Source organism: Anomaloglossus baeobatrachus, chromosome 2 (genome assembly GCF_048569485.1).
Source record: "Anomaloglossus baeobatrachus isolate aAnoBae1 chromosome 2, aAnoBae1.hap1, whole genome shotgun sequence".
NCBI classification, from domain to species: domain Eukaryota; kingdom Metazoa; phylum Chordata; class Amphibia; order Anura; family Aromobatidae; genus Anomaloglossus; species Anomaloglossus baeobatrachus.
The window spans coordinates 160,946,080-160,967,796 of NC_134354.1; the positions used below are offsets into that span (position 1 = coordinate 160,946,080).

The 21,717-nt window shown below is 42.2% G+C and overlaps 1 long non-coding RNA gene across 1 annotated transcript in view; it reads right to left on the minus strand.

Annotated features, from left to right (window-relative positions):
- LOC142287816 (uncharacterized) overlaps positions 1-21,365 on the minus strand; it is a 120,593-nt gene extending 99,228 nt beyond the window's left edge. The window contains exon 1 of the long non-coding RNA XR_012748725.1: positions 20,288-21,365. This is a non-coding gene — a long non-coding RNA (uncharacterized LOC142287816). The remainder of the gene's footprint in view (positions 1-20,287) is intronic.
- Positions 21,366-21,717: the final 352 nt, after the last annotated feature.

Consider the following 21,717-nt stretch of genomic DNA (forward strand, 5'->3'; position numbering starts at 1 on the left):
GTAGACTGTCGTGGTGGTATTGGACTATGTTCAGATTACAGATTCTGGCACTCCAACCGATTGTTCTAGTCTGCTTGCTCCTTTAATCACATGTTATGGGGAGACCTATCACGTCTGCTCCTCTCCTATTTATACATTTGGAATCCTACTACACATGCCTGCTATAGTTTATTTTGTGTTGGTGTGCTGTCTCAGACTCTCTCTGGTGAAAGTTGTGCTTGGTTGTTGATTATTGCTTGGTGCAGTTGTGGAGTTTACCCCTGTTGTTATGTACTTCCTTTCTGCTCTTTTTTTCCTCCTGAATCTCTTATTGTGTTATCGTGTGTGTGTGTGTGTGTGTGTGTGTGCTGTGTGACAAAGTTTTGTTTTTCCCCTTGTCTGTTTTTATCTGTGGTTTCAACACACTCCTGTCCCATTCCTCCCTGGGGGGAGGGGAGAGAGGGAATTAGATCAGGACTCATCAGGAGCAGGGCACCCTAGCTTAGGGACAGCTTAGGGGCCCCAGATGGATTTTCTCTTAAAGGGAATCTGTCACCAGGTTTTTGCCACCTAATCTGAAAGGAGTATAATGTAGGGGCAGAGATCCTGATTCCAGCGGTGTTTCACTTACTGGGCTGGTTAGTGTAATTTTGATAAAATCACAGTTTAATCAGCAGTAGATTATTATTAGAGGACCACAAATCAAAATGACAGCAAACAGCTCAGTAAGTGACATCGCTGGACTCAGGGTCTCAGTCTCTACATTATGCTTCTCTCAGTTGAGGTAGCAAAAGCCTTGTGACTGATTACTTTTAAGGCTGGAGTCACACTTGCATGTGACTCACTTGAGCATCGCATCGCATCACCTGGACTAGCCACCCGTTCTGCTGACAGAAGCATGCAGCTGCCTAGAAATACATGAAACTGCACAATCCTGTCAAGAGACCCACTGGATGGTCCCGCGAGTGTGATTTGATCCTTGTCAGAGTAACACTCAAGTGTAACTACAGCCTAAGAAAGACAATATCTCCCTTTTACTGTCTTAAAAAGAACCTATCATGTAAAAAAACTGCTTTTAACCTTCAGATATGTGATTAATCTGCAGGATAATAGCATTCTGAGGCCGTGTAGCTACCACACTGGAAGCCCCTTTCCATGAAGGAAATTAACTTTAACCATGCCAGCAGCCTTAGGTTTTCATTTATAGGGGTCTGGCCAATGCAGATTCAATCACCGCTCAGTGCATTGTCAGAGGCAGCTGTCACCACACCCTGACACTGACAGTCAACTCAACATTGCATCAGTACAGAGCCGACTGTCTATCAGTGCCGGGATTTGGTTACAGCCGCCGAACACTGCTGAACAGTCAGGTTGTAGTTTCGGCCATGACCCACAATCCGGCAATTTGACAGCACTTTCACTGAGAGCAGCGGGGGAAGCTGAATATGACCTATGGTGAACTGAGTGACGTCACCTGCTCATAGTCCCCCTCGGCTGTCAGTGATTTTTGGAGCCTGCGGAGAGTGGACATGTTTTCGCTCTCTGCTGGCACTGGATTTTGCAGAGCCAGGATTCTCGTGGGACTTCGTATGGATTATGTTGGATTTGCAAGGGTGTTTTGAGGGTTATAAAAGGGGTGAAAGAGGGTGTGAGTACTTTACTTCAAATATGGTAAAGGATTTTTTTTTGTTTGTGTTTTATTTCTCTTCACTTACAGGATTAGTAATGGGGTGTCTCATAGATGCCTCCAATTACTAATCCAGGGCTTGATCACAGCTATCATTTCTTGACAAATCACATCTGTAATTAACCCCTTATATTCCTCCAATTGCCACTGCACCAGGGCAATTGGGATGACCCAGGAAAAGTGCCAGGATTGGCACATCTAATGTGAGGTGCCATTTCTGTGTAGCAGAGGGCGGGCAGCTGTGTTTTTAGGCTGGGGCAGACCAATATTTATGGCTCCTCCAATCCTGACAATACCTGCCCCAACCTGTCTGCTTTACCGTGGCTGGATATTAAAAATGGGGGGCCCTACGCCTTTTTTAAAAATGATTTATATAATAAAACAAAAACGTCTTAGGGTTCCTTCTATTTTGATATCCAGCCACAGTAAAGCTCACAGGTGGGGGCTACAGCCTGTAGCTGTTGTGTTACACGTGCTGGCTATCAAAATATGTCAGGAGCCCACGTAATTTTTTTAAATTTTTTTCTTTTTTCTTGTTACACAACCTTACAGCAAACTGACTGTAATAAATCACAAACGCAGACACAGGGTGGGGGGCATGAATAGCACTTTGCAGCCACTCACAGACAATGACACAGAGGGTGGACTGGGGAAGCAGTGAATATTGATAAGCCTTAATAAATGGGCCAAGAGGAGAGTCTGACTGCAGTGTGATCCTCTGGGAAACACAGTATGTGTAACTGTCCTGCTGTTACTACCATTTAACTTCCATTTGTAGCCCCTTAGCGCTTACTATGGCCATTTTATAGCCCAGAACTTCTCACCTCCATTAACTTGTATGGAGTTCGTTGCCCGGGGTTAAGTTCGGGGTCAACTAGGCTACCAAACCCGTTTTTTTTTAGTCCATGCTGGTTCACCAAACTCAAATATCTACAGGTTCGCTCAGCACTAGTAATAGATCTTAATTTAGACATTGTCCAGTGTATGGAATTTATGAATTGCATTGTTCTACATACAGAAAATTATTCAGCATTATATATATTATGTACACATTAGTGATGAGCAAGCACTAAAATGCTTGAGTGCTCGGTACTCGAAACGAGCAGGACGGATGCTCGGACGAGCTCGACTCTAATACCGAGTATAATGGAAGTAAATGGGAAACTCAAAAGAGTTTCCCATTCACTTCCATTATACTCTCTAATTGAGTTGAGCCCATCTGAGCGTCCAACCTGCTTGTTTCGAGTACCGAGCACCCAAGCATCTTAGTGCTCTCTAATCACTAGTAAACAATGAGTTTTACTGTTACTTTAATAATAATATAATAACAATCTTTATTTCTATAGAGCTAACATATTCTGCAGCACTTTACAATTCAGGAGGATCAGATACAAACAGGCTCGGTCTGGCCCGCCGGGGTACCAGGGAATCCCCCGGTAGGCCTTGGGCCCTCAGTGGGCCCCACGTGCCTTAATTAGTGCAGAGCTGTGTACAGCGCTGCGGGGCCGCCGGTTTTTCACGGCCGGCGTTATGTGCGGCAGACTGGACAGGGCCCCCACACTCTAATGGGCCCCCCTCCCACACTCTGAGGGCCCCCAGCCTTTCAATTACAAACTGCAGCGATAGCACAAGTTCTGTACTATCGCTGCAGTTTTTGCGGGTGCAGAAGGACCTGTGGTGACATCACAGACAGTCATGTGACTCACCGTAGGTCCTGCACCGCGCGCTATTCAAATGTACGTGCATCCTTCAGACGCGCGTACATGTGAAGGAGTGCGGCCGGTGACAGGAGGCGGAGGAGCTGCTGAGCCCCGCACTGACACAGCGGCCGTCATCACACTGCCGCCGCCGGAGCAGCAGAGAAGAGGACGCGCAGGGCTGCAGAGGAGAGGTAAGCGCTCAGAAGGAGCCGAAGAAAAAAAAAAAGTAATCATTCTCACCTGCGCTCCAGACCGCAAGCCACAGACCCCCTCAGTGACCCGTCCAGTGCACGGAGCCGCCGCTGCAGGCTGACTTCATTGCTTTACTGCAGTTAAATGCTTTACGGCGCCGCAAAGCATTTAACTGCAGTAAAGCCATGATGGCATCCTGCGGCGGCGGCTCCGTGCACTGGACGAGATCATGGAGGGGTCCATGAGCCTGTGGACTGGTAAAGTAAGGACAGCGCAGGAACGGAGGACAGGTGAGAACGTATGTGTGTGAACAATGGCATAATGGGGGACAGGAAGAGAGGCCCATTGCTACAGTACACAAGGCTGGGGGACCCATTGCTACAGGACACAAGGCTGGGTGGCCCATTGCTACAGTACACAAGGCTGGGGGGCCCATTGCTACAGTATACAAGGCTGGGGGGCCCATTGCTACAGGACACAAGGCTGGGGGGCCCATTGCTATCCCCAGTGTCATTATCCTGTACCCCCAGTGTCAGTGTCATTATCCTGTACCCCCAGTGTCAATGTCATTATCCTGTACTCCCAGTGTCAGTGTCATTATCATTATCCTGTACCCCCAGCGTCAGTGTCATTATCCTGTACCCCCAGTGTCAGTATCCTGTACCTCCAGTGTCATTGTCATTATTCTGTACCCCCAGTGTCAGTGTCATTATCCTGTACCCCCAGTGTCAGTATCCTGTACCTCCAGTGTCAGTGTCATTATCCTGTACCCCCAGTGTCAGTGTCATCTCCTGTGCCTCCAGTGTCAGTGTCATTATCCTGTACCCCCAGTGTCAGTGTCATTATCCTGTACCCCCAGTGTCAGTGTCATTATCCTGTACCCCCAGTGTCAGTGTCATTATCCTGTACCCCCAGTGTCAGTGTCATTATCCTGTACCCCCAGTGTCAGTGTCATTATCCTGAACCCCCAGTGTCAGTGTCATTATCCTGTACCCCCAGTGTCAGTGTCATTATCCTGTACCCCCAGTGTCAGTATCCTGTACCCCCAGTGTCAGTGTCATTATCCTGTACCCCCAGTGTCAGTGTCATTATCCTGTACCCCCAGTGTCAGTGTCATTATCCTGTACCCCCAGTGTCAGTGTCATTATCCTGTACCCCCAGTGTCAGTGTCATTATCCTGTACCCCCAGTGTCAGTGTCATTATCCAGTACCCCCAGTGTCAGTGTCATTATCCTGTACCTCCAGTGTCAGTGTCATTATCCTGTACCCCCAGTGTCAGTGTCATTATCCTGTACCCCCAGTGTCAGTGTCATGATCCTGTACTCCCAGTGTCATTATCCTGTACCTCCAGTGTCAGTGTCATTATCCTGTACCTCCAGTGTCAGTGTCATTATCCTGTACCCCAGTGTCAGTGTCATTATCCTGTACCCCCAGTGTCAGTGTCATTATCCAGTACCCCCAGTGTCAGTGTCATTATCCTGTACCCCCAGTGTCAGTGTCATTATCCTGTACCCCCAGTGTCAGTGTCATTATCTTGTACCTCCAGTGTCAGTGTCATTATCCTGTACCCTCAGTGTCAGTGTCATTATCATTATCCTGTACCCCCAGTGTCATTATCCTGTACTCCCAGTGTCATTATCCTGTACCCCCAGTGTCAGGGTCATTATCTTGTACCTCCAGTGTCAGTGTCATTATCCTGTACCCCCAGTGTCAGTGTCATTATCCTGTACCCCCAGTGTCAGTGTCATTATCCTGTACCCCCAGTGTCAGTGTCATTATCCTGTACCCCCAGTGTCAGTGTCATTATCCTGTACCCCCAGTGTAAGTATCCTGTACCCCCAGTGTCATTATCCTGTACTCCCAGTGTCATTATCCTGTACCCCCAGTGTCAGGGTCATTATCTTGTACCTCCAGTGTCAGTGTCATTATCCTGTACCCCCAGTGTCAGTGTCATTATCATTATCCTGTACCCCCAGTGTCAGTGTCCTGTACCCCCAGTGTCAGTGCTATTATCTTAGGCTATATTTAATTACTCTTCAGGGGTCTCTATATGTGATGATAGTACAGGAGGAGTTTCACTGTAAATACTGTATATGTAAAAAAAAAAAGCCTGATCTGCCTATAGAGCAGTGTTATCAGAATACACAGGACTAGAGAAGGGTTTCTCCAACATGTAACACTAGTTTGGAAACCACAGTGAAGACAAATATTCACCAGAGTCTCCAAATGGAAAAGTGTATTGGTTGGTAATGCTTCACACCACCACATACTGACTCTTAGGGCATGTGCCCACGATCAGGACTCACTGTGTTCTGCATTGAGCGGGTCCTGACCTGCGGGGCCGCCCGTCTCCTCCGCAGGAGACCGCAGCTGCTTGTACCCACGATCAGGCTTCAGTGTGCTGCGGTCTTTCACTTGTGTTCTCCATACGGAGGAGCATGCGATTACACAGCAAACAATTGTCATGCTGCGGTCTAGAAAGAAGATCCGCAGGTCAGTGTTTGCTGCGGAAAAAAGAAGCACATTGGGCACGGGATTTCTAGAAATCCATCCACTGCTTGTACTTACAACGCAGCGTTTTGGATGCAGCTGAACCATGCTACAGCCAACATGCTGCAACCACTGATCGTGGACGGCTGGGCACGCACCCTTACAGGGGATTTCCCAGATAGATGGAGGCAGAGGGGGATTAATGTTAGTAAATGTTTCCATGTGAAGATGCTGGATAACGTTCTGCTTCTCTTTGAATATTGTTTGGCTGATGGACTCTGTGGTTTTCCTAGGACAAGGAGTGTCCGTGTGTAAGAAAATCTGCGACTGACTGTAAATAACAGATTCCATTATTAACTACAATAAATAAGAGGCTACAAGAAATCCTGTGCTATCTGCAGGCACAATACGGGTCTCTTCTGCACACTGTAGAGTTTGCTAAAAGGTGCACATTATACTGAGAGAAGCCGGAAATGTACAAGTAATAAAAACGTTAATGGTAGCCATAGTGTGGGCCCCTTGAGGCAATTTCCCTGGTAGGCCCCTCACACCCCAGTCCGACCCTGTATACAAACAAGTAACAGTTATAGAAAATACAATATTTAGAGGGAAAAAAAAGACAACCCTGCTCGTGAGAGCTTACAATCTACAATGAGATGGGGGGGCAAGGTACAAGTGCTTATTTACAATGACAATCCAGCCATCTCAAGGAAATGTGGGATAAATAATGGCTTCCTGGACCAGTTGGCCAGAACTTTGAGATGCATTTGGGTACCATGGAGTTTGACGTGGGGTTATGTTCTGAGAAGTTGTGGAGGGACTATGTGAATTTGGCTAGGGAAGTTTGGCTAGGGACTGTGATAGGCCGCCCTGAAAAGATGTGTTTTTAGGGAGCGTCTGAAGCTGAGTGAGTTGTGATTCATCCTAACTTCTTGGGGTAGAGCGTTCCAGAGGATTGGTGCGGCTCGGGAGAAGTCTTGGATCCGGGAGTGGGAGGTTCGGATTAGTGTGGATGTTAGTTGAATGTCATTTGCAGAGTGTAGAGAACGGGTGAGGTGATAAACAGAGAGGAGGGTGGAGCTATAGGGGGGTGCCGCAGTGTGGAGAGCTTTGTGGGTGAGAACAAGCAGTTTGAACTTTAGCACTATATACTGTTGAAATTTGCATTTGGCTACTGCATACAAATGTTTTAGCTCTAAACTGCACCATTTTTTTATGAAGTGAAACTCGGTCTAAAACCCAACTGCAATTCATGCACTGTTGATGAGACTTGCAGCCAGACCTTGACAGCTTTGTAGGCATACATATTAATGAGCGTGCTTGCCACTTCTTGATACGCGATGGAGCATTGGGATGCTCGGGCATGCTTGATACTCAGCTGAGTATCGTGGGTGCTTAGATGAGTTGTTCATAAACGATCCGACACAGAATCGGCTCCCTTTATTGAATGATGTATTCAGGCACCCCAGGAAGAGCCGCTTGCAGTCTCTGAATGGCTCTCAATGGGGGTAAAAACAGCGTGTTCATATAATATGTGTCAAAAAAAAAAAGTAAAAAATGCCCACCCTCCAAAGGAAATACTTTATTTATCTCTGTAGGTGGAAAGCCAGACTGCCCAATAATTGTCTTCCATTATACTCGCTACGCAAGTTGAGCCAATCAGTGTCCATCTAGCTCAACTCGCGTAAAGAGCACTTGAGCACTTTAGAGCTCACTCATCATTAACCCCTTAATGACTGAAGATGTACTGGTACGTCCTTGATCATGTCAGGGTAATTACCACCGGCTGCTGCGGTGAGCCCTGCACATGTCTGCTTATTTGAACAGCAAACATGTGCTGCTAAAAGGCACAGGTGGATCCACGATCCACACGTGCCTGATTACCCCTTAGATTGCGCTGTCAAAATGTGCTGCTCTGATCAACAGAAATGATTAGGCAATTGGACTACTGATCCATAAAGTCCTCTAGGGGGACTAGTAAAGTAAATAAAAAATGTAAAAAAAACTTTTAAAAAATATGAAAAAAAACCCTAAAAGCTCAAATCACCCCCATTTGCCCCATTGAAGATAAAAATTAAAAAAATGAAAAATATATACATTTTTGTATCGCCACATTCAGAAATGCCTGATTTAGCAAAATATAAAATCAATTAAGATGATTGGTACATGGCATGGTGAGAAAAAAAATCTCAAATGCCAAAATTACATTGTTTGGTCGCCGCAAAATTTTTTAAAAATGCAATAACAGGCGATCAAAATGTAGCATCCCACAATAATAGTATAATTAAAAATATCAGCTGAAGATGCAAAAAATAAGCACTCACTGAGCTCCAGACCCCAAAAAATGAGAATGCTACGGATCTCAGAAAATGGCGCCAAAAGCACAATTCTTTTTTTGGACAAATTTCTGAATTTCTTTAACCCCTTAAGTAAAAGTATACATATTTGGTATCTACAAACTCATACCGACCTGAGATATCAAACTGACACATCCGTTTTACCATATATTGAACATGGTGAATAAAATATACCAAAAACAATCATGCAATTGCACTTTTTTTTGCAATTTCACTGTACTTAGAATTTTTTCCCATTTTCCAGTACAATATATATGGTAAAACTAATGGTTTCATTCAAAAGTACAACTTGACCCGCAAAAAACTAGCCCTCATATGGCAATATTGACGGAAAAATAAAAAAGTTAAAAAAAAAATAAAAAACTGTCCTTAAAGGGTTAATACATACGTATATGAGGCTGTCGATTTAGGCTATGTGCCCACGCTGCGGAAAATGCGCATATTTTGCCGCAGATTTCTCGCAGAAAAGCCGCGGATTTTCCAGAAATCTGCAGCACAGCTACTCCCCAGCCATTTCTATGGCATTTGGGAAATACTATGCCCACGCTGCGGATTTTTCCGCAGCGGAAATCGTGCAATTTTCGTGCGGAAAAATCTGCAGCATGTCAATTATTGTTGCGGATTTTCGTGCGGATTTTGCCTATTCAATTGAATTAAAAAAAAAAAAAAAAATCGCAAAATCCGCAACAAAATCCGCGTCAAATCCGCATCAAATACGCATCAAATACGCACCTATGAAAAGGTGCGGATTCCGGGGGAAAGCTGCGGATTTTGATGCAGAAAAATCCGCAGATACCAAGTCCCGTGGGCACATAGCCTTAGGGTCAGGAGACCCATGTAAACTCCCATACTTTGCAGTTTGTGCGCGAATCGAGTTTTATGAATGTCTGCATGAACCCTAATGGACATTGTGGCCACAGAAGCATGAGTTTTAACTAGCGAATATCCTATATAAATGTCTGAGAAGCATGGTAGTGCAGCTCAGTAATCACATTGACATTGTGTGAAGCAGCGGACAGGTGTCATACGCTCACGACATCACTGCTCCATGGTTATGTCTAAGAATTCAGCTGCAGCCTCTATGAGGACATTTTTGGATATGTTCATATTGAGTTTTTTGACAAGAAATTTAAAACAGATTCACTCCAAAATCTAATATAACTCCTTTCCAGGTGAATTTCCATTTTTGCATTTTAGTTTTTTTTCCCCTTCTTTCCCCTCTTTGCATTTTTCTTTCGACATAGCTGTACCATTCATTTTATCGTATCATAAAATAGGACAAAAAACTGCAATTCTGACATTTAGATTTTTTTCTCATTACAGTGTTTAATTCGGTGAATAAATGTTATATTTTGATAGGTTGAACTTTTATGGACATGGAAACATGTGTATTTTTTTGTTAATTTATTTTCAATGGACGAAAGGGGAGTAATCCAAACTTATATTTATTTTCATATTTCTTAAAACTTTTTTTTAGTCTATTTTTACATTTTCTGATCCCCTTAGTGGAGCTGAACGTGCAATCATCTGATCGCTTGTACTATATACAGCAATATGGCAGTGTTGCTCTGTGTAGCAAAAATCACAGTCTCCTATGAATGGAAGCTATAGGTTGGCTTTAATAAAAGTAATATCTTCACAGACACAGAGGTCTTCAGTTCTATTGTCAACATGGCAACTTATTGACATTCTGTGATTGCATCACTGGTTCACCAATGGACAGGTAGAATAGCCTGCTCCTAGATCGTCATATGTTGATAAGAGGTTAAAGATTATCTGAAGTGGTTCTTATTGTGGACTTTGAACTGGATATGCTTCAAAAAGAAATAAACACTCCATGGGAATATACTCTTATGTCTTGAAAATGATATAGTTAAGGGGTGCTTCACACGCTGCGACATCGCTAACGATATATCGTCGGGGTCACAGTGTTTGTGACGCACATCCGGCGTGGTTAGAGACATCACAGCGTGTGACAGTTATGAGCGACGATCAACGATCGCAAAAACGTCAAAAATCGTTGATCGTTGACACGTCGCTCCTTTTCATAATATCGTTGGTGGTGCATGCCGCTGGTTGTTCGTCGTTCCTGCAGCATCACACATTGCTATGTGTGACACCGCAGGAATGATGAACATCTCCTTACCTGCGTCCACAGGCAATGAGGAAGGAAGGAGGTGGGTGGGATATTCCGCCCGCTCATCTCCGCCCCTCCGCTTCTATTGGACAGGTGCCGTGTGACGTCGCTGTGACGCCGCACGAACCGCCCCCTTAGAAAGGAGGCGGTTCACCGGCCACAGCGACGTCGCAGGGAAGGTAAGTATGTGTGACGGGAGTAAGCGATGTTGTGCGCCACGGGCAGCGATTTGCCCATGACGCACAACTGACGGGCGCGGGTACACTCGCTAGTGATATCGATAGTGATATCGCAGCATGTAAAGTACCCTTTAGTGATGAACAAGCACTAAAATGCTTGATAGCTCGATACTTGAATCAAGCAGGTCAGACTCATTTTGAGTAATGAGTATAATGGAAGTCAATAGGAAACTCAAGCATTTTTCTGGTAGATCCCCCAGGAGAGCTTAGGGGCAGGAAAATTGATGGAAATAGTGCTCAAATGGAATGGGAACAGCATGGGGAAGACGTCAAGATGCATCTCTGACTCCCAGGTTACTGCTGGGAACAATGTTGTTAGAGTATTACTCCACTTTTACGGACTGACAATAAAACATACCAAACCAAAGATAAAATGCATTTTATTGGAAAAAATGTATAATTAATAACATATTTAAGGCAAAATGAAAAAGAGATTAAAAAATGTCTCCTCCACTCCGTAGGCTATGTTCACCCTTGGCATTTTTGCTGTGTTTTAGCACCTTCTCATTGCGTTCAATGCTGAAAAAACACTGCAAAAATGTTGACTCATTGCTTCTTTTAAAAACGCAGAACTTTTCCATTTCAGTCAAGAAATAAAAAACAACATTAGATTTATGAAATCTTCTAGCTTTTGCTGATACTGTAAAAATCAGCTTTTAATTTGAATAAAACACATGAAAAAAAGCTGCAAAAAAGTGCAGCAAAAATGCAACATGTGAGCATAACCTTAATAGCCGGGTCACTTTTCTCTGTATTTCTCTGTCACTTATGAGTACAGTAAATGACATAGTAGATGGGAAAATAAAACTACACCCTCTGGTAGTCATCGGTAAATGTAATTTTAACATTTTACTATCTTATATGGGCATGTGGTGTGTGTGACATAGTCAGACACATCCTGTTTAATTTATGAAGGAGGTTCTCTGAAACTCACAAAGCCTGGGGGGGACAATGTAAGGACTGCCAATAATTAGAAGGAAGAGGGACTCCAATACACCCTGTATTAGACATAAAGGAGGGCCTCATATGCATTCTGTTAAAATTGTTAGGTAACAGGACTCCTAGACTCCTAAAACCTATGCATCATGTGCAAGGGCTGTCAAAATTTAGAAGAATGGGCTGCAATACACCACTGAAGACTTCCGAAAAAACAAGAGCACTGGGAGTATTCATGCAAAAGTAGAAATTTATTATAAATAATTAACAACAAGTAAGACAAAGGACATTTAGCAAGCAAGATAGAGGGAATGAAAATCTGGGTCCCATAAATCATACTACCAAAACTTTTTGTGGGATCAGGTATCTGAGGATTAAGTCAGGCTGGTTCACAGGTGATCAAGATCAACATACAGTTAAATAGGATGCGGAATCATATAGATCCTAAAAAGGTAGATCTTGTGAATCAAGCCTCAATTATCAAACACCCCCATACTGATACATATATGGTTGCCAGGACATCCAGTTACATGTAGGATATTGAAACAATCAGATGTATATAAAAGGGACTAGAATCAGGTTGGTTCACAGGTGATCTAAGTCAATATACAGTTATGTAGAGTATTTGAATCACATAAATCCCAATAATAGGGCAATGGATCCTGCGAATCAAACCCAATTTGTCTGATGCCCCCATAATATTACACACATGGCACTCACCCCTCCCGGAAGAAGCGGTGTCAACCGCGAAACGGCCGTCGGAGGTTCCCTCTGGTCTGGCCTGGCTCCCCTAAACTACCATCATAATTAGGTAAGCACTTTATTCCCACCGTATGGGTACTTAATGGTTGCCTTGCAAATATTACCTTGTGAACGTAGGTCTGCCGCTACTCCTGGTTTGTTTGACAACCATGTGTGTAATATTATGGGGGCATCAGACAAATTGGGTTTGATTCGCAGGATCCATTGCCCTATTATTGGGATTTATGTGATTCAAATACTCTACATAACTGTATATTGACTTAGATCACCTGTGAACCAACCTGATTCTAGTCCCTTTTATATACATCTGATTGTTTGAATATCCTACATGTAACTGGATGTCCTGGCAACCATATATGTATCAGTATGGGGGTGTTTGATAATTGAGGCTTGATTCACAAGATCTACCTTTTTAGGATCTATATGATTCCGCATCCTATTTAACTGTATGTTGATCTTGATCACCTGTGAACCAGCCTGACTTAATCCTCAGATACCTGATCCCACAAAAAGTTTTGGTAGTATGATTTATGGGACCCAGATTTTCATTCCCTCTATCTTGCTTGCTAAATGTCCTTTGTCTTACTTGTTGTTAATTATTTATAATAAATTTCTACTTTTGCATGAATACTCCCAGTGCTCTTGTTTTTTCGGATTACTTTTGGAGTGTGCTGTCTCGGGGCCACACTGGAGGGTTAATTTTATACCTTGTCCAGTGCTGCCCAGTATGAGACTCTAAGTTTAACCATGAGGCTCTTTGCTCGACCACTGAAGACTTGTAGAGGAGGGCCTCAGAATACAATTTTTTCCCATTATTTAGGACTGGGACTCTTTGACTAGTAAAGCCTGTGTACTATGTGCAAGGGCTGCCAAAAATTAGAAGGAGGAACTTGCAATACATCTTGGAAGACATGTAGAGGAGGGCCTCTGAATACAATTTTTCTCATTATTAAAGAGTGGGACTATTAAGGGTGCTTTACACGTTGCAACATCGCTAGCGATAGCGAAAATTATCGCTACGGCAGCGTCACATGCACATACCTTTTCAGCGACGTCGCTGTCACCGCTTAACAATCCCTCCTTCAAGGGGGAGGTGCGTTCGGCATCATAGTGACGTCACAGCGGTGTCACTAAGCGGACACCCAATAGCAGAGGAGGGGAGGAGATGAGCGGCCGGAACATGTCACCCACCTCCTTCCTTCCTCATTGCCGGTGGATGGCAGGTAAGGAGATGTTCGTCGTTCCTGCGGTGTCTCACATAGCGATGTGTGGTGCCGCAGGAACGACGAATAACCTCGCTACTGACCAGACAACGATTTTTGGTAAATGAACGAGGTGTCACAGACCAACGATTTTTAACTCTTTTGCGATCATTTAAGGTCGCTCCTAGCTGTCACGCGCTGCGATGTCACTAACAAAGCCGGATGTGCGTCACAGACACCGTGACCCTGACGATATATCGTTAGCGATGTCGCTGCGTGTAAAGCACCCTTTAGACTAGTAAAGCCTATGCACTATGTGCAAGGCCTGCCAAAAATTAGAAGGAGGGTCTCGTGGAAGATAGGTTTCATGGATGAACGTATTTCTTGTGCTCCCGTAGAAGGTGCAGTTTCAGCTGGCCCATGGCCTCATCCTCTGCATGCACCATCAGCAGCACATCCACTTCACCGTCCCTTACCACACACCTGGCGCATATTAAATTAGGTAGATTGTATATGTCTGCAAACTTTATGGTATTTATAGGGAATAGAATAGATCTAGTCCTGACAAGGGACTTTTGGTTTTAGGGTGCAGCAGCAAGGACTGTAAGGCAATAATTGCTGTCTATATGCCTCTAATCAAAATTCATCCCACTTCCAGCAGCTATCCCTACACTGTTTCCTGGGTAGAGTGTGCTGAGTGTCGCATTATCGGTTCTTATATACACTGTGCAGAATTATTAGGCAAATGAGTATTTTCATCACATGATAATTTTTATACATGTTGTCCTACTCCAAGCTGTATAGGCTTGAGAGCCAACTACCAATTAAGTAAATCAGGTGATGTGCATCTCTGTAATGAGGAGGGGTGTGGTGTAATGACATCAACACCCTATATAAGGTGTGCTTAATTATTAGGCAATTTCCTTTGGCAAAGTGGGTCAGAAGAGAGATTTGACGGGTTCTGAAAAGTCCAAAATTGTGAGATGTCTTGCAGACGGATGCAGCAGTCTTGAAATTGCCAAACTTTTGAAGTGTGATCATCAAACAATCAAGCATTTTATGGCAAATAGCCAACAGGGTTGCAAAAAGTGTGTTGGGCAAAAAAGGCGCAAAATAACTGCCCATAAATTGAGGAAAATCAAGCGTGAAGCTGCCAAGATGCCATTTGCTACCAGTTTGTCCATATATCAGAGCTGCAACATTACTGGAGTATCAAAAAGCATAAGGTGTGCCATACTCAGGTACATGGCCAAGGTAAGGAAGACTGAAAAACGACCACCTTTGTACAAGAAACATAAGATAAAATGTCAAAACTGGGCCAAGAAATATCTTAAGACTGATTTTTCAAAGGTTTTATGGACTGATGAAATGAGAGTGACTCTTGATGGGCCAGATGGATGGGCCAGAGGCTTGATCAGTAAAGGGCAGAGAGCTCCACTCCGACTCAGACGCCAGCAAAGTGGAGGTGAGGTACTGGTTTGGGCTAGTATCATCAAAGATGAACTTGTGGGACCTTTTTGGGTTGAGGATGGAGTGAAGCTCAACTCCCAGACCTACTATCAGTTTCTGGAAGACAACTTCTTCAAGCAGTGGTACAGGAAGAAGTTGGTATCGTTCAAGAAAAATATAATTTTCATGCAGAACAATGCTCCATCACATGCATCCAACTACTCCACAGCGTGGCTAGCCAGTAAAGGTCTAGAAGATGAAAAAATAATGACATGGCCCCCTTGTTCACCTGATCTAAACCCCATAGAGAACCTGTGGTTGATCATAAAATGTAAGATCTAGAGGGAGGGAAAACAGTACACCTCTCGGAACAGTGTCTTGGAGGCTGTAGTGGCTGCTGCACGCAATGTTGATAGTAACAGGTCAAGCAACTGACAGAATCTATGGATGGTAGGCTGTTGAGTGTCATCATAAAGAAAGGTGGCTATATTGGTCACTAATTTTTTGGGGTTTTGTTTTTGCATGTCAGAAATGTTTATTTCTAAATTTTGTGTTATATTGGGTTTTTTTTGTGTTATATTGGTTTACCTTTTATTATAATTAGAATATATAGGTCCATTTTAACAATATGTTTCTAGACTAGATCCTTATTAGCATATATTCCCTATATTTGACATATAGTGATACATTTTTAAAAGAATTAATTATTCTGAGTAGAGATTATTATCAATGAATTCCTTTTATTAAATATAAATATAAATGGGTATCACACAGTGCAAAGAAGCAAATGTAACAAAACTCACCAAATCAATGCAACAAAGCTCACCAAAATTATTGTTTAGACCATGCCGCCCTGCACGGACGAAGCTTTGGCGAAACACGTCGAGGTGCAGGGCAGCGTGATCTACACAATAATACAAAACAGTTGGTGGGTAATCTACTAAGAAATATTGCAAAACCCTAAACCACTGTTGAATAATTTTGGTGAGCTATGTTGCATTGATTCTATGTAGTTACTATGATTACATGAGGCGATGTAATCAGAGAATCATATATGTTATTGATTTTGCACTATGCTATGCACTTTATATGTACTGAATATATGAATTTCTATGTAACTGACCACCAATATTGTCTCATGTGAACAATACAATATAAATTATACATATGAATTTGTGTGGATCACGCTACCCTGTGTTGAGGTTTCCCTCTAATTGTTTTATATAGCAATTTTAACATTTTCACTTCTTTGCACTGTGTGATACCCATTTATATTTAATAAAAGGAATTCATTGATAATAATTTCTACTCAGAATAATTAATTATTTTAAATATGTATGACTACAGGTCAAATATAGGGAATATATTGGTTTACCTGGTGAAAATAAACAAGTGAGATGGGAAAATATTTGGTTTTTATTAAGTTGCCTAATAATCCTGCACAGTAATCTAAAAAAACCCACTCCAACTTCCAAAAATATTAAGCTTTGATATTTGAGTCTTTTGGATTGATTGAGAACATAGTTGTTGATCAATAATAAAAAAATCCTCTAAACTACAACTTGCCTAATAATTCTGCACACAGTGTAGACTCGATGACGTGATGTGGCCGTCCAATCTCAGTTATACCAGTAGCAAACATGGCATCTTTAGTAGCTGAAAAACAGCCTCAAAATATGTGGGGCGGAACACACACATGGCGCTCAAGCACCTTCAATACTTTATTGAATAATAAGCGTGCCTGAGCACCCCGATGCTCGATCAAGTGTCAAGCAGTGACGAGCATGCTCGCCCATCACTATATATTGTTCAAATATGTCAAACTTTGTGCTTCATAAGCTTGGTAAACTAATGTCACTATGACTTTCAGAATGCTTCCCTTTCATGGCATTGGGGATAGTGCTATAGTGAGCATTAAACAGTGATTGGCGTTTTTGGCGCAACCAGCAACAATTCCCACCAGGGTTTCCCTACTTATTTGATTCTCAAGCCATGCACAGAAAGGAGTCCAGCGAAAATGAAAGTTACTGCAACCTTCTAACTTCACTGTTTTCCTTGCAGAATAGGTATGAGCTGTTATTCACCTGTCCTGGCTCAAGCACCAGGCCTTATTTCCTGCCACTAGGGCCAGCATCCCTTGTGTCTGTCCATGCTAGGTTACTATGGTTACCTAGCACACACCTCTGACATCATCACCCAAGGCTCTTTCAGGCTATGTGTTGTCAGTAAGCATAGCATTCAGCTACTATATGTAATACAATATTTGTATCATTGTCCACTTCTCTAAATTGCTTTACTCTTCAGCAAACAACCCTGGTATTCAGCTATCTGCAACCACTTCCCATATTGGTGAATCCTTGTGGTATTGGAATCTCATCTCTTCTACAATAGGTGCCTGATAACATACTCTATTCTGCTAATATTGGTGCCTTTCACACAATTGCTATCCTTGCTACGGATACTGGTACTAATCTTCTACACATAGCAGAAAACGTAACTCTTTTCTATTGGCAGACTTGTCTTTCCGCATCTGTAGGCGAGGGACTTTGTCACTTTGGAAAAATCTGTTTAGTAGAATAAGGCTATGTTCGCACGCTGTTCCAGGTTCCTGAGAATCTTTTTGCTCCACTCTAATCAGATTTTAACTAGATGTTTATGGAGACTGCTGATTAATTCTATTAAAGGTGCTTATTACCAAAGACGACCCCAAATCCAGCATCCCCAGCAAACACCCAATTTTGTGAGGGAAAAATGCTGCCGGAAAATTTAGTGTTACTATACATAACAGCCATTCTGGTGAATATAATACAAGGAGGTCTTGCATTCATGAGATGGAAGCTACTTGTATAGGACAGCTCTACATTCTAGCCTACAAAGGGGGTCTCAAGCATTGGACCAATCTCCATGATGTCCCTATGGCTCAATAAGTCACATAAACAGGGGATATCCTCAATGATTATTAGATATTTATTAGAGGGTCAGGATAAAGCTTACAATATGTTTGTTTTAATATATTATTTTGTTCTTTTAATTATAGGATGTTTTTTGTTCTAAATTGTGCTATGTAAAAATAGTCTACTAGACACAATAATCATTTGTAGATATTTATCAATTCACTACTAACTAGAAGTACAAACCCAAAGGATATTAAACACTATAAACACGACATGTCTATTCTGTCAGTCAATTTAAATATCTCATAAATCTTAATAATGTCCAGTACTAGAGAATACACGACTGATGAAAATATCATGGCGCAGAACCATTTATATAATTTATACACTACAAACAAGGAGAATTTTGTAGTTCAGCTAGCGTTCCTGCTGCAGACAATATCAGCTGGCTGCCCAAACAGCAGTCTTTTTGACAGCTGTCAACTGGCAGAGGAAATCCATTAAATGTGTGTTCAGGGAAACCTCCTATTAGCCCACGAATCATTAAATCAACAGTTTTCAAGGAGACACATTCATACAGTATGCAACAGGTTAGTTGTAGCTCCACATTATAAAACACTGTGTGTTTCTTATGGGCATGCAGGTATTTTTGGATTTCTTGATCGGGAATGTAAACATTGGATTTGATGTGTCGTCGATATATCTTATTCTGTTCTTATTCTCTTATCATTCATTTTCTTATATGAGTTTATGTTGTAATATATTTTCAAGGATGTTTGGAAAGGAAGGAGCCTTGGTGACCCAAGCAGCCCCTGCCTTGACCATTATTATGGCCATTGTGGCCTTTAGTTATCGTCTTACTGATAAACATTCTGTTAGGAAGTATCTATTAACATAATTCTTGTTCATAATTTAGGAATGTAAAAAAGTGGGTGTTTTAGGTAATCTCGAAATATGGTAACGCTTATTATAAATATCAGGGTTAATCACTAAGCAAATTTTTTTGTCTTGTAGGATTAAACAAATCATGCATTCAAGATATTGGTAATGTGCCTGTGTCAAATGCACTCTTTATTATGGATGATTTTAATTGTGCATCCCTACAAATAGTTAATATCTTTTATAAACTTTTTAACCGGGCTGAAGCAAAACATTAAGCTTGTTCACTAAATCTACATTGCTTTTTCTGCAATGTCTTTATGAGAAGTCTAAATTACAGTCATTTTGGTACCTGTATGGTGTGTGTTTATCATGCACAGTGAAGCTGCCAGTGCCGGAGGCTTTGATAGAGCGCTGTATAAAATGGTAATGCCTGAGCTTCGCTTTTCTTGAAGACGGAGTGTATTTTGATAAATATACCCCATGCAAAGAAGCTTTGTCCAGTCTTTCTGCCTCGCCATCTTTGCTGTGAGCATTTCAGGCTACATGTTGATAAACTATATGCTTTTGCATTTACTCTTCTGCATGTATTGCAAGGGTTAGCCTTCATCATCAGCTCGAGAACGTTGTTATCTCTTGCATATCAATGTGGACTGCAAAGCATTGTCATGCTTCTCGTCCTTCCCTGTCTCCCTTAATATTCCAAGACTAAACAAATCATGTGTATGCTATGAGAATCATGTTTAGAACAAGATGGCATTGAAATATTTAAATCATTGACATATTCTTGACACCTTGGGTTAAATATGGGAACGTTATAAACATTTCTGTTGGCAAACAAGATATGGATATGTTTACCAAGGAAAATGTACCATTTGGGAATTCTAAAGTCACGTTCATGTTGGATTTTTAATTCAAGATATATTCATTGTTATAGATACATTATCGTATTGTGATATCAATAGTATTGTAGAATAATTTCAGCTTTTGCATTCCAAATTGCAACCAAAGACATTATGTGAAATGTGAAGTAGCTCTAGCGACTACATGGATATTGCACCTGTTAACCTTACGAGTTGTCCTAAATGACCTCTAACCTCTTGTAGGAACCTTGAGATTGTCTCATTCTCATAAAAAGGTTCTTATTTTGTATATTTACCCCCACTTTAATACAATTATAGACCTTTCCTTCGATTGCCAAGTTTTAAAGAAATTGTTACTGTTTTATGAAATATATAATAAAGGTTGAGTTTATGTATGTAGTAACATTGTCATTTTTCACGTATTTTGAATAATCTCATTCATGTAGGAACATCCACACCTACTCACACCCCTTAGTATTAAGTTAGATACATTTTCCTTGGAATGACAAAGCATGACTTACCAGGTCACCCTGAGTTCTGAAGGTCAGTTTCTGGTCTTTGCTTTTCATGAAAAATAGTGGTTATTGAGAAGTTCATTTATTCCTTACGTGGTCAAATCTGTTGTCTAATCCAATGCCCAATATTCTAGATTAAATCCCATGATCACAATCGACATCTCGGCATATATACCACAAAATCACATATAGAATCAGCAAAATGGCAAAAATGAACAAAGCTACTAAAATAGCCTTGGTCACAGGAGATATGAGGGACTGCATGTCACCTACAGGTTCAGACTGAGAAGAATAGTTTGCAATTACTGTGATTAATGAAGCAAAGGTTCACCGATGGTCTCTGGCACCAAGATGCAACTGCTGTTGAGCAAGGTACCAACTAGGACCTGTGGATCATCTGCATTGCTTCGTGCCAAGTTGAATGAGATGTACAAATGGTGCTTTATTCCACTTGACAGAGAAAAGGGAAAGAAAATGACAGCTCGTCTATAACAGATTCAAAATCTGCTCTGCACACGTCCATCTGAGTCTCCAGTACAAGAGATCAAAGCTTTAACTAGAGCAAAGAGAGGGACTGCGCAGAGGAAACTTAATGATGCTAATAATCCTGCCATGGGAGCAGTCCTGATCCTCCAGACTTCCTTTTTTCTAGCAGATGACACAAGATGCAGTCAAACTTGAAGAACAAAAAAGAGTGAGAAGAGTTGAATTGGAGTTGACGTGAGCTCCTGCTGTCGCTGCCATCAAAAGCCATCAGCCGAAAACAGAGATGAGGCTGTGGAATAACTGGAAAGAGGCATAAAAAGTTGTAGGAGCAGAGATGTAGAGGGTCAGAGGTGTATGGTTTACCACTAGAGCTTAGAAGACAAAGTGCTGGAGGTCATGAGTCACTGGTGGCAAATGAAGTACCACCGTTCGCGAAATAGAGCTGGCATAACTGTGAGTGGTGCGTAATCAATAGGCATGCATGACAGAGAATGGCTTCATGTGTAGTGTGAGAGTCTCTTGTGTGTGTGTATGTCTGCAGCTAGGCTGCTGCAGACTGAGAACTAGCTTGATTAGTATTCCACCCAGCAATGTCTCTCCCTCCTTCTCCTACCTCAATATCTCCCTCTATCCTCCCCCTTTCTCCCTGCAAAACTCCTCCCTTTCTTCGCTGTCATTCAGTCACTCACCCCCATCCTCCGGTGTCATTATTATGTTGTGATTAAACAGCGTGCTGGAGGTCACAATATAAATACGGCTCGTGGTGTAGCGTGCTGACGTTGTGCAGACATCACGCTGTAATATGAATGGGATTTACATTAGCACACTTCTTTGTGCATCAGGTGCCATGACAAGTCCTATACCCCATAGCAATGTCATGGCACTTACCCCTTGCTATTTCAGTTACAAATAACAGCTATACGAATGAGTAACCTAAATGGACACAGTGA